We start from the raw sequence: 15,297 nt of genomic DNA on the forward strand, positions 1-15,297 counted from the left end.
CAAATGGTTCATGTAGCTCTTGTGATCACCACAGTTCAGCGCGGCCATTTATTGTGCAATTCTGCATTGGATCCAGTATTTATGGATTCAACAAAGTCGTGTACCATGAAGCAATACACAACCAACCCCACGCTGACTTTTAAAGCCAAGTGACTGCTGCACGTTCGTGGTTGGGTCTCGTTGATGATGTATTCATGTGTACTTTTGTGCTGTCTACGAAGATCACCTTGTGTGACTAGTGGTGAGGGTGTGTCGTATTCTTTTACACCTTGCAATTGTGATATTAATCAAACAGACCTATGGACGTTTGCTACTTTGGCATTAATCAAAGAGGCTTCCTACACCAAATTGTTTCGCACATTCGGAACAAGTAAATGACACAGTGCCGCCTTTCGATACGGTTAGCGTTGCGGACTGACGACTGGGAGAACGCGGGTTCGAGTCTCAGGAGAGGTGTTTTCCTTTGGCTCGTGACCAGCTCTTGCCCTGGGCTAAGTGTGCTGGGAAGATTGGGACCGCATCGTCTAGTGTTATCTACTTCATAACTGTGTCTTTGGGTGGACTGCACCAGTTTCCTGACCAAAACTGCTGATGTCTGTATCTTTCAAGCCTGGTTGATACTGTGGTATATTCTGAAAGGAGGCATACAGTAGCCTACAGCCTTGTCAGGTAGTCCCTGAAATTGACCTCCATAGCACTTGACAACATTGTCATCATAGCCATTATCAACTGTCAATATAGAACAAAATCATCCTGTGGCCTTTCTTGGCCTGTTTTCGTGGTGACCTCAGTTTCGACCTCATCCCATCCCCAAACACCATTTTGTTGTGCGAGTTCCTGCCAGAGCCGACAGATTCACAGGAGGCTGATGTTTGAGGGACGTGGTGGCGGTCTCCACTGTGGTGGGGAAGCTCACTGGGTATGACTCTGCGACAAAATGATTGTTGCCGTCAACGTCAGTGATCTATTCCTGTACTGAGCCTATCCATCAAGCTTGACCACGACGCACTAATGTTAAAACAACAGGTGTCAATAGGAATCTTCGTGATCAAGGCTGTGTTCTGTGTGTGACGAATCGCAATAGGAACAAATAAAAACCACTGAAGTGACTCGGCAGCAGTGTAGACTCTTCTTTGTACCACGTCATAACCCAGGCGGACAGCGTGAATGTTGCAAAAATCGCACGTCAAAGTCCTTCTTAACGTTTTGGCAGGTTGACGATTTGTGTGAACAAGTGGTTTTTAATTTTGTCAGATCAGAAGTTTCTCCCAGTATTGTGTTTTACTGCCTGGTGTGATTGCGTTGGTGTTGCTGTACAAAGCCACTGAGGATCAGTTCTTAGCAGCTTTCCTCTGCCTGTGGAAGTGCAGTGCAAACCCCATTCATATGATGTTCTTTCTGTCAACCCTAATTTCCAAAGCAAGAAAGATGTGGTGCTATCAAAGACATTAGCCCTACGGAAAGACCCGCCACTTTGCGCGGTAAGTGAAGCCGACCTGACGCAATCGCGAAAACGGCCCATCCCACTTCTCCCGACTAAACGCCTGCTGATGCATACTGTCTGTAACATGGCGAGCAAGCCGAGAGGAAGTTGGTGTGCGGCACCTAATTGCCACAATATGGTAATCCTGCAGTTTAGAATACTAAACTCAGGGGGCCGTTCAAATGAAAAAATAGAGGTTGTTTTAGACTGACCTTGATGCGCTGAGTCGAATGCAACCCTCAGCTAAGCTCTACGGCCACTCCTTGTCAATGAAACAGAGACATAATAAATAGTAAACTCAGTCGGTCACTTCCCGAGCAACTATCGGCGAGCCATTTTGATTGCTGGTGACGTGGTGTTTACGTCAAAATGGCGTGCAGGTCGGGAATGAGTACTACTTACCGTGCATTTGATCCAGTTTCGTGGCAAAAGGAGTGGTCTTAGAGCTTAGCTGAGGGTTGCATTCGACTCAGCGCATCGAAGTCAGTCTAAAACACCTTCTACTTTTTCATTTTAACGGCCCCTGAGTTTAGTATTCTAAACTGCAGGATTACCGCCACAATTCTCGAAAAAAAGGATTCCGACTGTTTTCATTTCCAAAGGATAAAGATAGGTGAGTTTTGTTTTTGTCTTTTGTTTAGATCTAAATGTTGAAAATCTCTCGAAAAAATTCGCAGAGGCTTAGTTCAGTGTATAATTTGGTTTGGCTATCATGCTAGATTCTAGATCTATATCATTTGTATCAGATCTATACAGTTGTAAAATAAAGTGGGAATGATGATCCCGACGAAGATTCCGACGCACATTTTTGTCTTCTGTTTAAACGTTGATAATAAACTCATTTAAGAAAACAACAACTTATAACCATGTTCACGGCACTCGCTAAAACGTTTGTGAGGGCGAGAGAGGGAAAGGGGTGGGGAGGTGAGAAACGAGACAGGGAAAGGGGGGGGGGGGGATGAGGAGGGGGATATAAACTTTACTAATTAAAGCCGATTTGTGAGCAGATGGATTTGTAGTAAATCTCTTTTTGTTTTGTTTCAACACAGGTGTAAGAAATGGGTGCAAAACTGCAGGCGTGCAGACCTCGTGGGCCAGTCAGAAACTTATCTCCATGCCAATTGCTGTTTGTGTTCCGACCACTTTGAGGCCAGTCACTTCATGAACCCCTCCAGCAAAACTTGTCGACTGAACTGGAATGCTGTCCCGACGCTGTTCAGTGTTCCGAACCCCCCTCCAACCATTTCTACAAAACGACCCCTCCCTCAGAGATGCGAACCACCTCCGAAAAAAGCACGCAAGCAAAAGAAGAAAACAACATTGGAAGGTGATGCAGGTAAGTACATCCATTTAATCTATGCCTAAACCATTAACAAAAACTGATCTAGTAGAAAGTAATAACTATGGATGAGAGATTTGCTTCTCTGGCAGACACATCTAAAGCACCATTGACAAAGTTTAAAAAATCAGCCAGGAGTGTTGTTAATTTGTTCATGTCCGGGAGGTGGGTGTGTGTAGGGAGGGGGGGTAGGTGGTGTGTGTGTGTGTGTGTGTGTGTGTGTGTGTTGTGATATGAAACAATATTGTAATTCAGTTTCTTTCTTTCTTTCATTCTTTTTCTTTCGCTCTGTCTTTTTTTCTGTCTTCATTTTTTTATTCACCTATTTATTTATGTGTTTGTTCGTTAATTATTTGTTTACTTGTTTAGTTATTTTCTTCTGACATGTAATTCTTTAATAATGCATTTAAAAATTGTAAGCACTAGTTATTTTTTTAGTTATTTTAAATTTCTTTAATATTTATCACAAATTTTCTTTCATTCACAACACCTGTATTTCATTTAAGTAAAAGAAGAGAGAGAGAGAGAGAGAGAGAGAGACACGCCTACACAGCCAGCTTTCCGCCAGTCGGTAAACTGATACTCGGGAAAAGGGGCGAAAACCCCGTCAGTGCGAGGCGGCTCTGGCTTCATTCGCGTTAGTAGAAACAAAGAAGGGAGCGTCTAGGAGTGGCCCGTCTTTCCGTAGGGCTAAAGTCTTTGGTGCTATCACCAAACATTGTCACCGAATGTAACCACTTCGGTAGATTGCTCGCAGAGGATGCTGATGAAGTGCACCAAGAGTGGTGGAATGTTCTTCAACAGCCGTTTTCCCTCTGTGAACGTCAATTTTCTGGCTTCTTCCATAACTCGCTGTTCTTATACCCAATAGTACTACATATCGTTGTAGAACTTCCATCGTGTAGTCCGGTATGGTTGTTCCATTATGAGCAAGAATGCCATGTGTAACGTGTGGACAAGCAGCCTATGTATTCCATGCCGTAGTATTTCCCCTTCCAGAGAAGGATACACAATCACACCCTATAGATTCATAGAAGGTTGGCAAGGCTTTGGAGGATTCTGGGCCAAGCTGGACAGCAGCTGTGTGGGCAGTTAGGTATTCAAAGAGTTCTACAGCCCGCAGAGCAGTCCGCGCTTAAATTTCACCGCCAGTCAGTTTAGAATGCGAATTTCCCTTTTGCTATAAACACAGAAAAAAAACGAGTCTTAGAACAGCTGGGGATTCCCTTGTGATGTTTAGAAAATACCGCCTATCCTACCACCGAACATTAAGAGCAGTAGGTTCATGGATAACATGCCCATATTCTGGTCACATGGGTCCTCTGCCTAGCTGGTGCAGAAATGCGACATTTGCGGTGAAAGGGTACTGCCCTTAACCTTCACCGTACTTGGTTATTTTCCCACTTATCCATATTTAGTGGGTCTCACAGACCCACACTCGCTAAAGAAGGAATCCAGATTCATACATCGTGGGTCTGACAGACCCATACAAATTAATGTGGGCTTTTCCAACTTCAATAGACTGAGCAACACGTTCCTGTCATCAGATCTTTTCCCACCCCTCTTCCGGCCAATCAATAGCAGCCTCTGTATGTGTGTGTCTGTGTGTGGCAGCCTCTGTATGTGTGTGTGTGTATGTGTGGCAGCGTCTGTATATATATATATATATATATATATATATATTTGTGTGTGTGTGTGTATTTGTGTGCGTGCGCGAGCGTGTAAGTATACACGTCAGGAGAGCTCTGTGCGCGCGCGCATGTGTGTGTGTGTTCGTGTGTGTGTAGAGGATGAGGTATGTGTGTGTTTGCATGTGTACTGTAGGAGCAACGGAATATTGGAATGTGCGGGTGTACACACACACACACGCACGCACGCACACGCACGCACGCACGCACGCACGCACACACACACACACACACACACACACACACACATATATATATATGTCATCGTCAGGAAAAGGGATAGGCAAGATGTACGTGTAACAAAGACCATGTGCGGCGCCGAGTGTTGGACAGACCATCGCCTTGTAGTCTCGAAGCTGAATATTCGAATCCAGCCCAAGAGACGCCCCCAAGGCCAGAAGGCTCCAAAACGGCTTAACATCGCTAAGCTGAAAAACATCACCATCAAACAGTCCTTTGTGGAGCTGCTGGAAGATCGTCTGGAATCCGCCTCTCTGGACAACCAGAATGTGGAGTCTGACTGGAGGACCCTGCGTGAGCTGATCTATAGTACAGCTTCAGAGACCCTGGGACCCATGACCAGAAAGCACAAAGACTGGTTTGATGAAAACTGTGATGAAATCAAGCAGCTTCTGGATGAGAAACGCCGTCTGCATCAAGCCTACCTGAGCAACCCAAAGTCCACATCAAAAAAGGATGCGTACGATGCCATCCGCAGGACTGTTCAGCAAAAGTTACGCCAGATGCAGGATAAGTGGCTGAGTGACAAAGCTGATGAGATCCAGGGATATGCTGACAGGCACGATATGAAGAGGTTCTATGATGCCTTAAAAGAAGTCTACGGCCCCACATCCTCAGGATCATCCCCCCTCCTCAGTGCAGATGGGAATACCTTGATCACCGAGAAGGAGAAAATTCTCGAACGCTGGGCTGAGCACTTCAACAGTGTCTTAAATCGCCCTTCCTTCATAAATGATGAAGCCATAGACCGTCTCCCACAAGTCCCCATCAACGAAACACTGGACGATCCGCCAACACCTCTTGAGACCCAGAAAGCAATCCATCTGCTATCCAGTGGCAAAGCACCTGGCTCAGACTCCATACCAGCAGAGGTCTACAAGGATGGAGGCACTGTGCTGACTGAGAAGCTCCATCAGCTGTACTCACTCATGTGGAAAGAAGAGATGATCCCCCAGGATTTCAAAGATGCATCTATCATTCACTTGTACAAGCGAAAGGGGAACCGGCAAGCCTGTGATAACCATCGGGGCATTTCCTTGCTCTCCATCGCAGGCAAGATACTTGCCAGGATCCTACTAAACCGCCTCACAGCACACCTTGACCAAGGTCATTTGCCTGAGAGCCAATGTGGATTCCGGAAAGAACGCGGAACCACCGACATGGTGTTTGCTGCAAGGCAGCTGCAAGAGAAATGTCAGGAGCAAAATGCTGCTCTGTTCTCCACCTATGTCGACCTCACCAAGGCCTTCGACACCGTGAGTAGAGAGGGACTGTGGAAGATCATGGCCAAGTACGGATGCCCTACCAGCCGCCGTGGCGAAGTGGTTAGCGTCGCGGACTGACGGCTGGGAGGACGCGGGTTCGAATCCGAGCGGAGGTGGGTTTTTCGGCCCGTGGCCGGCTCCTACCCAGAGTTGAGTGTGCTGTGGGCTTAAATGGGGAGACTGGGACCACACAGTCGAGTGTCATCCACTTCAAGGATGCGTCTTTGGGTGTGTTGCTCTAATTACCTGACCAACACTGCAAGTGTCTGTATCTCTCGGGCCTGGTTAACGCCGGGATATCATTATGACAGGAAGCGTAGAGTACAGCCTTGTCACGCAGTCCCAAACCAAAATGGACCTCCATAGCAACATCGTCATCATCATCGTCATCCTCCTCCCCCTTCATCGTCATCAATATAAACAAAATAGTCTCAAAGTCTGTGACCTTTCATGCCCTGCTCTCATGGTGACCTCAGTTTCGATACCCCTCCACTTCCGTGCTTTGGGTGAGTCCTGTCAATGTCGTCAGTGTCGGCAGATTCATGGGGGGGCTGTTGTTTGAGGGACGTGGTGGCAGTCTCCACTCTGGGAGAGACGCTCGCTCAGTCTGGCTCCGCGACTAAGCCATCATTGTCGTTAGTAGGGGGCTTAGTAGGTGGTGTCCTAAGTACGTTAAAACAGAACAGGCACCACTGAACACCACTGAAGTGACTCAGCAGCAGTGCAGGGTCTCCTCTGGTGTGTGGCCTCCAGGCGACCTAACATCGATGGTTCCCTGTGGACTGCCGACGCTGGGACTGCGACGGACGAACCCGGGTGTGGCCGTGTATGGGGGAATCTAAATGAGCGGCGTGGGAGTAATGCCACTGAAACGGCGCAGATGATGGGGCAGCAAAACAAAAACAAAAAAAAAGTACGGATGCCCTCGGAAATTTATTTCCTTGGTCAGCCAATTCCATGAAGGCATGCAGGCTCGAGTCCAGGACAATGGCGAAACATCTGCTCCTTTTGCTGTCACAAATGGTGTCAAGCAAGGCTGCGTCCTGGCTCCAACGCTGTTCAGCCTCATGTTCTCTGCAATGCTTACTGATGCCTTCAGAGATGGCGATGTTGGAATCGACCTAAAGTATCGAACAGATGGCAAGCTAACTTGATGGCAATTAATAAACTTGATAATCATCAAAATATAACTTGCCTGAGGCAATGACACCGGTAGCCTGCTGTACTGTTGTGTTCTCCGTGAGAGCCGGATGCGATGTGCCAGCCAACTACAGAAGCAGTGAGGTAGCCTATGTGTCATCAGTCATGTACGCACAATCACTTCGTTCCACGTAGTACAAAGGGATTATTGGTTTGTTCCCTTCTTTTGCGAGTATGGGTCTGAGAGACCCACGAATTACGAATAAGGGTACTTAGTGTTTTCTCTTCTTTGGGGAGTATGGGTCTGTAAGACCCACAACGTAGGAATGCAGGTAAAAATTTTCACAATTACGTAACTGATTAACTAATCAGTTAAAGTGTACATTAATTTACTAAAATGATGCATATGTTGTGACAACAAAAGCCATGAAATTTCAAATTAATCGGACACCAAATATATTTTAAAGGCATTTTTTAAGGCAAAAATGGGTCTGTCAGACCCACAAAGTACGGTGAAGGTTAACTGCTCAAGCAACAATCTGTGCAATACATGAACATGTGCAACTACATGGGTGTCTACAGTCTTCACAGATATCAACACGTAGCATTAGACGAGTGTCTGCTTTCTCATTGGTACAAGGCTCTATTCTGCTGTCTTTGCTGGATGAGCACAGGTTTTCTCTGCACTTTCACATGAATTATAAGAATCTTCTCATGGGCTTCTGCTTAATCCAAAAGTTTCAGTTTCAGTAGCTCAAGGAGGCGTCCCTGCCTTCAGACAAATCCATATACGCTACACCACATCTGCCAAGTAGATGCCTGACCAGCGGCGTAGCCCAACGCGCTTAGTCAGGCATTGAGAAAAAAAAGAAAAGAAAAAAAGAAAGGTGAATAAATAATAGATAAGCGTAAATACATAAGTAAATAAATATATAAATAAATAATAATTATAATATGAAAAAAAGATACGACTACTACTACTAGTACTACTACTACTACTACTACTAATAATAAATAAATAAATAAGACAACAATGATGATAAATAAGCAAATAAATGTAAAACATGAAGACACACATTCACACCTACACCCACACATGCATAACAGATATGCGCCAAACATGCAGTTTCACAGATATGAAAGCAGAGTCAAATACACATAAACGTACATGAGCCCCAACACACACATACACACACACACACACACACACACACACACACACACATATTACCCTGCACCTCCTCTACCCCCCTCCTCCACACACTCATTTCTAGGCTACGTATCGCAGCTTCCACGACACACACACACACACACACACACAGATGAACACTTACTTGTACAAGCACACACACACATACGCCCATATCCCCCACCCCCAACCCCCCACATATATATATACAAAGATATATATATATACACACCCGCACGTTCCAATATCCCGTTGCTCCAACAGTGTAGGCAGGCATACACTCACATACCTCATCCTCTACCCACCCTCCCCCCGGCACCCCCACCTCCCCCTCACACACACACACAAACATACGCACGTGCACAGAACTCTCCTGACACTTGTGTACACTTACACCCTTGCGCATGCACAAACGCACTCAAACACACAGACCCACACATACACACATACATACACGCACAGAGGCTGCCACTGATTGGCCACAAGAGGGATGGGAAAAGATCTCTGATGCCAAGAACGTGGCGTCTAGTGTGTTGCTCAGTCTATTGTATTTGGAAAAGCCCACACAGACTCTGTTCCGTTTTGAAGAAATTTGCGCAATGTTGGTTTGGAAATGATGCCGATATTTGTTTGATTTGTAAAGCATCGTGCTCTACCTTTCATGTTAGACTTACAGCCGCTCCCTCTCTCTGTTTTCTATTTCTTTGAGGCAATCGGTGGTGTGATGGCCTTGTACCTGTTCTTTTTGATATTCTTTGACTTTTCTGAGGATTTCCGATTTTCCTAGATGTAGGCCGCTCATTGGTGTTGCGTTACCAGCAAGTCTGTCAGCTCGCTCATTTCCCTTAACACCTACATGTCCCGGGCAATATGACCATGTGAGTTTTTGAATCTGAAAGATGCACATTGCCTTAGGCCACTCTGGGCTTCCCATTCCGTTTTCAGTTTTCTGTATGAGGTTCATTGAGTCGGTTAGAATCATGGCATGTTGGTTTCCGGGCGTATGGATGGACGATAGCCACTGGAGGGCATGTGTCACAGCTTCAACTTCCATCGTTAGGCTGGAGGTTGTGACTTTGTAGGCAGCATTCTCTTCCCCAATTGTTTTTCCATTTTATTTCGCAGTGAATCCCCAACCGAATTGGTCTTTGGTGACTGAGCCATCTGTGTATATGATGATGTCCTCTTCTTTACTGTTTTCTTCTATGAGTAGCTCTCACTTCCGCATCAGTTTTGCCCTCTGGCCATTCCTGACAATGTCTTCCTAGAGTGGGTGAAATGGCTGTGTTAAATAGATGGTTGAGGTTTTTGGGGTTTTTCTCCCATTCTTTTGTTCTTTCAGGTCTTGTAGTCGGCATACTAGCTGGATTGTGTCTTCTGCTTGCCCCATCCATGATCTTCCTCATCCTAAACGGCTGCCTTTTGGTTCTTTGACTGCATCATGCAGTGGGTTTTGAGGGTTTTCTAATGCTTTGAAGTAGGTCTTAACCTGTTCTAACTTGTTTCTGGCGTGCACTGAAGGAAGGTCAAGCAGGTATCGCATGATTTCTGTGGGCGTGTCTTTTGTTGTTCCAAGGATCAGCCTCATAGCTTCATTTTGAACTCTTTCTAATTTTAGGAGGCTGCTTTGAGATGGTGTTGTTAGCCCAAGTCCATAGTCAATCACACTGAGGACGAGTGATTGGTATAGCAGGAAGAGGTGGCGTTGTTCAATACCTTTGGTTGCCATTGCTTTTAAGACTGAAAGGCCCTTTTTGCATTTGAGAACAGTATTTTCCGTATGTTTTCTGAGGGTCAGCATCCTGTCAAAGTGTATTCCTAGGTAGCGTAGGCATTCAGTTTTCTCGATCTGAATCCCGTCGAATGACACAGGTGGTGGTGGTTTGCTAGCGGTTCTGTTGTTGAGTGTGCACAGCAACGTTTGGGCTTTCGCTGGATTGATGGAAGATCCTGTGTCTTTGCACCATTGAGCAATATTGTTTAGTTGTTTCTGGACGGCTTTAGTTCTTTCCTGAGCATCTTTCGAAGTTTTGAAGACCAGGCCATCATCCACAGGAGTAAGCACCCCAGCTATTCCATTGTTGTTTAAGTCTGCAAGGCCCTTCGTGTAGACATTATAGAGGACAGGAGAGAGCGGAGACCCTTGTGGCAGTCCCATGGATAGTTTAGAAGGTGCAGACATCCAATCTCCGAGGCGTAGGACGACGGTTCTTTCCTGAAGCGCTGCTGCTATCCATCTTGTCAGTGTCAAACTTACTCCATACCTTAGTAGCAGCTCCATGAGGTGCGCAAACTGGACTTTATTGTAGGCATCTTCAAGGTCGATTGCTACTGCTAGTGTTTCTTCTTTTCTTTGAAATCCTTCATACACCTCATATGCAAAAGCAGCTGCATTTTCCCATATGGACTTGCCTGTTCTGTAACCACCTTGACTTGAAGGGAGAATGTGCCTGTGTTCAAGATCCCTTGCAAGTTTCCTGGCTATCATGCATTCCATGAGCTTTCCAGCAATGTTTTGCATGGTTAGGATCCGGTAGCCGCTTACCTGACGATGGTCCTTTCCTGGTTTTGGTATGAATTTTAAGAAGCTGTGTGTCCAGTCCTCTGGCACATGTCCATTGTGGAAACTGTTTTGATATAGATTGAAAAGTTTGCTTCTGTCTTCTTCCGATAGCTCCTTGATGTCCGAGTAGTGAACTTTGTCTGGGCCAGGAGCCGATTCTTTCTTGCATTTAGCTATTGCTTCGTTTAGATCATCTATTGTCAAGTCATCATCGGGTCAAGTCTGCATAAGGGTTTGGTTTAACTCCTAAACATATTTCTTTTATATAATCCAAAAGAACCTCCGTAATGAACTTGAGTTCGCAATTGCTCTCATGAACACAGGAAGGCAAAAGTCTGCAAGGCCAGGGAGCCTACCGTACCCCCCCTGTCCTCCACACTCTCCCTCCCTCCCGACCCCCAAGGAATGATGTAGACTAGTTTTAAAATTTACTAAGGTGTGTGCTGAACTCATTTTTATATGTTCCCAGGGGAGTAAAATGAGACGCACAAGAGTTACGGTTCTAGTCACAAGGGTAACCTCTCGCGCTATGGTCAAAGAACTTAGCTCAGTTCATATAAAAGAATCAAGTACATGATTTATTGATTATTACGTTTTCTTTTTCAAGGAGGTCTTTCTATTCGTATGAATAACCAAAAATTAATCATCATTTATTCTATCATAAGTCAGCATTCTATCATCAGCATGGGACCAAGGGAAATTCTAAGACTTTTAAAAAGTTTTCATGCCCGTGTTTCAAAAGTACAATACAACTTCCTGCACGTTGTCAGCTGGGCCAACTGTGCAAGCCGAGGACATGGCTCGATCATTACTCATGAAAATGTTTTTAGAGCTGTACGCAATGATTGACTAAGTGTTTTTCCATGCTTCAGAGAATAAAGCAACAGTTTCTGCCCACAGCTTCAGCTTTTCTCCTATTCTGTTTTCAGTTTCTGCTTCAGTTTCTTTTTGTTTGCTAATGTTTTCTTTGCCTGGCACACATGCTTGAAAGCAAAAACCTGAGGGGCTCCTTTAGGTCTTCCTGGTCTTATTGGATTCTTCGTCAGCACCTCTCCAATCGACTGGATCTCTCGGGCATTGCCTGTAGTATCTGTTAAAATGGCGAAATGATGGGAAAGATTGGATATGAATGAACCAGATTTAAGTCACGCTGTGTTGACCAGTTCTACAACCACTCAGTAATTTACATAAGGTTTTGCGGTGTGCAGACCCACTTTCGAAGGATTTTCGTCGGACTCCCTGATTATTTTTTAGCGAGAACCGCGTGTGCATGTGCATCTCCACTGGCGGTTTTTCTTGGTCACCGAAAGGTTAAAAATTTGTCGTGGAAATCGCCTGTTCCGATGAAAGAAATTTGAACTATTTCGGTTAGTGTTTTTTGCTAGTTAACAAGCTATATTTCGTTTTATAATTACATCAGTTATTTGCTTCTTTTTTTTTGCTTTTTTCTTTTTACTACTTTGAGAGTGTTTCTTGTCAAATCTCTGCCACTCAAGTATTCGAACTGATCTGTTTAAGATACAACACAAAGCCTCATCTGGCTTAGACTTTGGAGAGACTTGACACACGAACATTAGTTTGAAGCCTCATTTTATCCACAGCATGCATATTTCTTCATGTCCTTATGAAACTGAGGGAAGGGTTCAGTTAAATGGGTGCAATGTTCCAACTTCAAAAATTGTTCGCAACCTTGGTGTTTACTTAGACCAGACTCTATCTTTTGAACGGCTTGACTACTGTAATTCTTTGCTCGCTGGATGCCCCAACTACTTACCCAGACTTAAGAGAGTCCAAAACCATGCTGCACGGCTTATCTTCCGCTCTCCCAAGTCTGCTCATATAATTCCTCTCCTTCACTCCCTCCACTGGCTACCTATTGAGAAAAGAATAGATTACAAACTCTCTCCTGTTCTACAAATTTATGATTGGCATGTCTCTTTACATTTCTGAGCTTCTGCAATACTACTCTCCATCTCGCCAGCTCCGTGTCTCTTAAAAATTCCGTCCTTCAGAACCAGATCATATGGAAAACGCACCTTCTCTTTCCAGGCTTCCTCCGCATGGAACTCACTCCAGTTTCCTGTCTTTGCCCTTCTTTCAAAACCTCTTTGAAAACACATTTATTTCCAGCCATTCAAATCAGTAAATAACTCCTTGTCTTCACTTTTATGTTTTAATCAAGTTAATTTTGTTTTTACTTCTATTGTTTTTACTATTTTTAAACGTCTTGTGTGGTGTGGGTTTGGGGGATGGAGTTGGAACGGGATGATCTGTGTGTGCAGGTGTATTTGTGTGTTGTATGCACGCGTCATTGCATCTTATATTGTAAATGCTCAGAGCTTTTGTATCATTAGACTGGGCGTACCAATTGTCCTTTTATTATATTATTATAAGGCTAAATAGTTGTTTTGTGCAACTGTCGACGGGATCTATCACATATATTCCGTTTCAAACCAATGGTTCCAAACTGATTACGTGATCTGCTGTCTGTTATTTGTTTACGCCAGATCTCGATCGGAGGATTTTTTTTTTTTTTAATAGTAATAAACTTACCGAGTTGCTTTCTTTTAAAATGCTGTGTATGTCTTGAGTCCAAAAGACCTTTTTGACGACACAGTCTGTTGTTTGTTTCTGTCTGTGCAAATGAAATGATGTGATCAAACTCTGCCGAAAAAGTAAAAGTTGTCGACGAAAGGCAGTGCAAACCCAGAAAAGCCAATTGCAGTGGTGGGCTGCCCATGACGTCATATGACCAACTTCTTGCTGCAAGCGACGAAAAGTCCCCGACGAAAGCAGGCCTGCACACCCTCCCTATTGTTTCGCATCTAAATGTAAAGTATTTTTGGAGTTTTTCTCGATATTTCCATGACTTCACGAAAAACAGGGCTTATCATTTTCGTGTTCTTATCACTACTTCATGAATATACAAGAGAGACGGTAATTAAACCTCACCAAATCATTTTATGTCAGTTCGGAAGTGGAAAACTGAAGCATCACCCGCGCACGCCCGACGTACATATGGCCAACCAGAAGTGTCAAAACTGCACGGTTCGAAAATGTTGCACAAATTTTAACGTTTACCATGTCTTCCAGGGGCCAGGCATTCATTGTTTCCCACGCTTAAATTATTCACTATGATCGAAAGTATGTGTGTGCAAACCAGCTTTCCTTCACCGCAGGCTTTAGGTCAGCCATTGAACATGTATGATAGTCAGTCATGTTTGACTATGACCATCAGAAGAGCAGAGGTAACTGCTGTCCCAACTGTCTGTGCTAGAATTTGATTACAGTGGAGAGTGTCTTGTCCAAGTTACATCCCCATTCTCTCAGCCCAGAAGGTCCACAACGGCAAGGCCATTTGCATGGAATCTACACTAGTGCTCACATAAAAGTGTTCACACACACACACACACACACACACACAACCGAAACATAAGGTATCATATTGACTCATTTATTTTTACACAAGTAAGTCATAAATCACATTCGAAAGGTAGACAAACGAGGGTTTCTGACTGATGCAGCATGAGAGAAAGCAACTTTTTTTATTTAACTATTATCCATCAACACATTCGGAGATAACGGTCTTCATCTTTCAATTATCTAATAAACAATTATTCTCATGTGCGAGTTCAACTAAATAGTTTTGAATAATTCATTATTTCAATCTTCTTTTTTTATCTATTAAACAATACGTTGTTGTTTTTTAATTATGATTTTTATACGAAATATGAAGTGGAAATGCTTGTTATCCCAGACATTTGACAAAGCCACCACGAAGTTAACCCTGTGGTTCAACCCCCATTCTTTTCTTGGTGCAGTGTGATCAAAGCCTCAGTCCCAAAACCTCAGACCAGCTGTGCACATACCATTCACTCACTGCATGGCTAATACACCCTGTCCTTTAGCCAACAATTCATTATGCCAAGCTTTAATTGTCAAAAGTTAAACCAATGACGTCATGGCTGTAGCCCCACTCATTCCTGATGGCCTCCTTGTTTGAACAGATAAATACATAAATAAATAAATAAAATAACTTTCCTGGAAGTCTTCTTCTTTGTTGTCCCCTTTTCAAGCAGAGAGTTCAACAAGTTAGGGGCAATAACCAACCAGTTTAGGATGAGTGCACATCGATACATAGAACATGTATCCAATCTCAAGGACCATCAAGAAAAGTCTGCATTCTTGATGCATTCACTGACCAAGCAGATTAACAGCACACAACTGAAACAGAAGGCAACACATGTACCGTGATTCAGCATTCAACACCAGTGATGCCCCACTGCAAAAATGATATCATAACTGGAATTATCATACCATCAGAAAATAAATAGATTGAATAAGCACGAAGTGAAGAGGGAAAATTGTTCTTTTAAACCAGCTGAGGGCC

Source organism: Babylonia areolata, chromosome 19 (assembly GCF_041734735.1).
Source record: "Babylonia areolata isolate BAREFJ2019XMU chromosome 19, ASM4173473v1, whole genome shotgun sequence".
In the NCBI taxonomy this organism is placed as follows: Eukaryota; Metazoa; Mollusca; class Gastropoda; order Neogastropoda; family Buccinidae; genus Babylonia; species Babylonia areolata.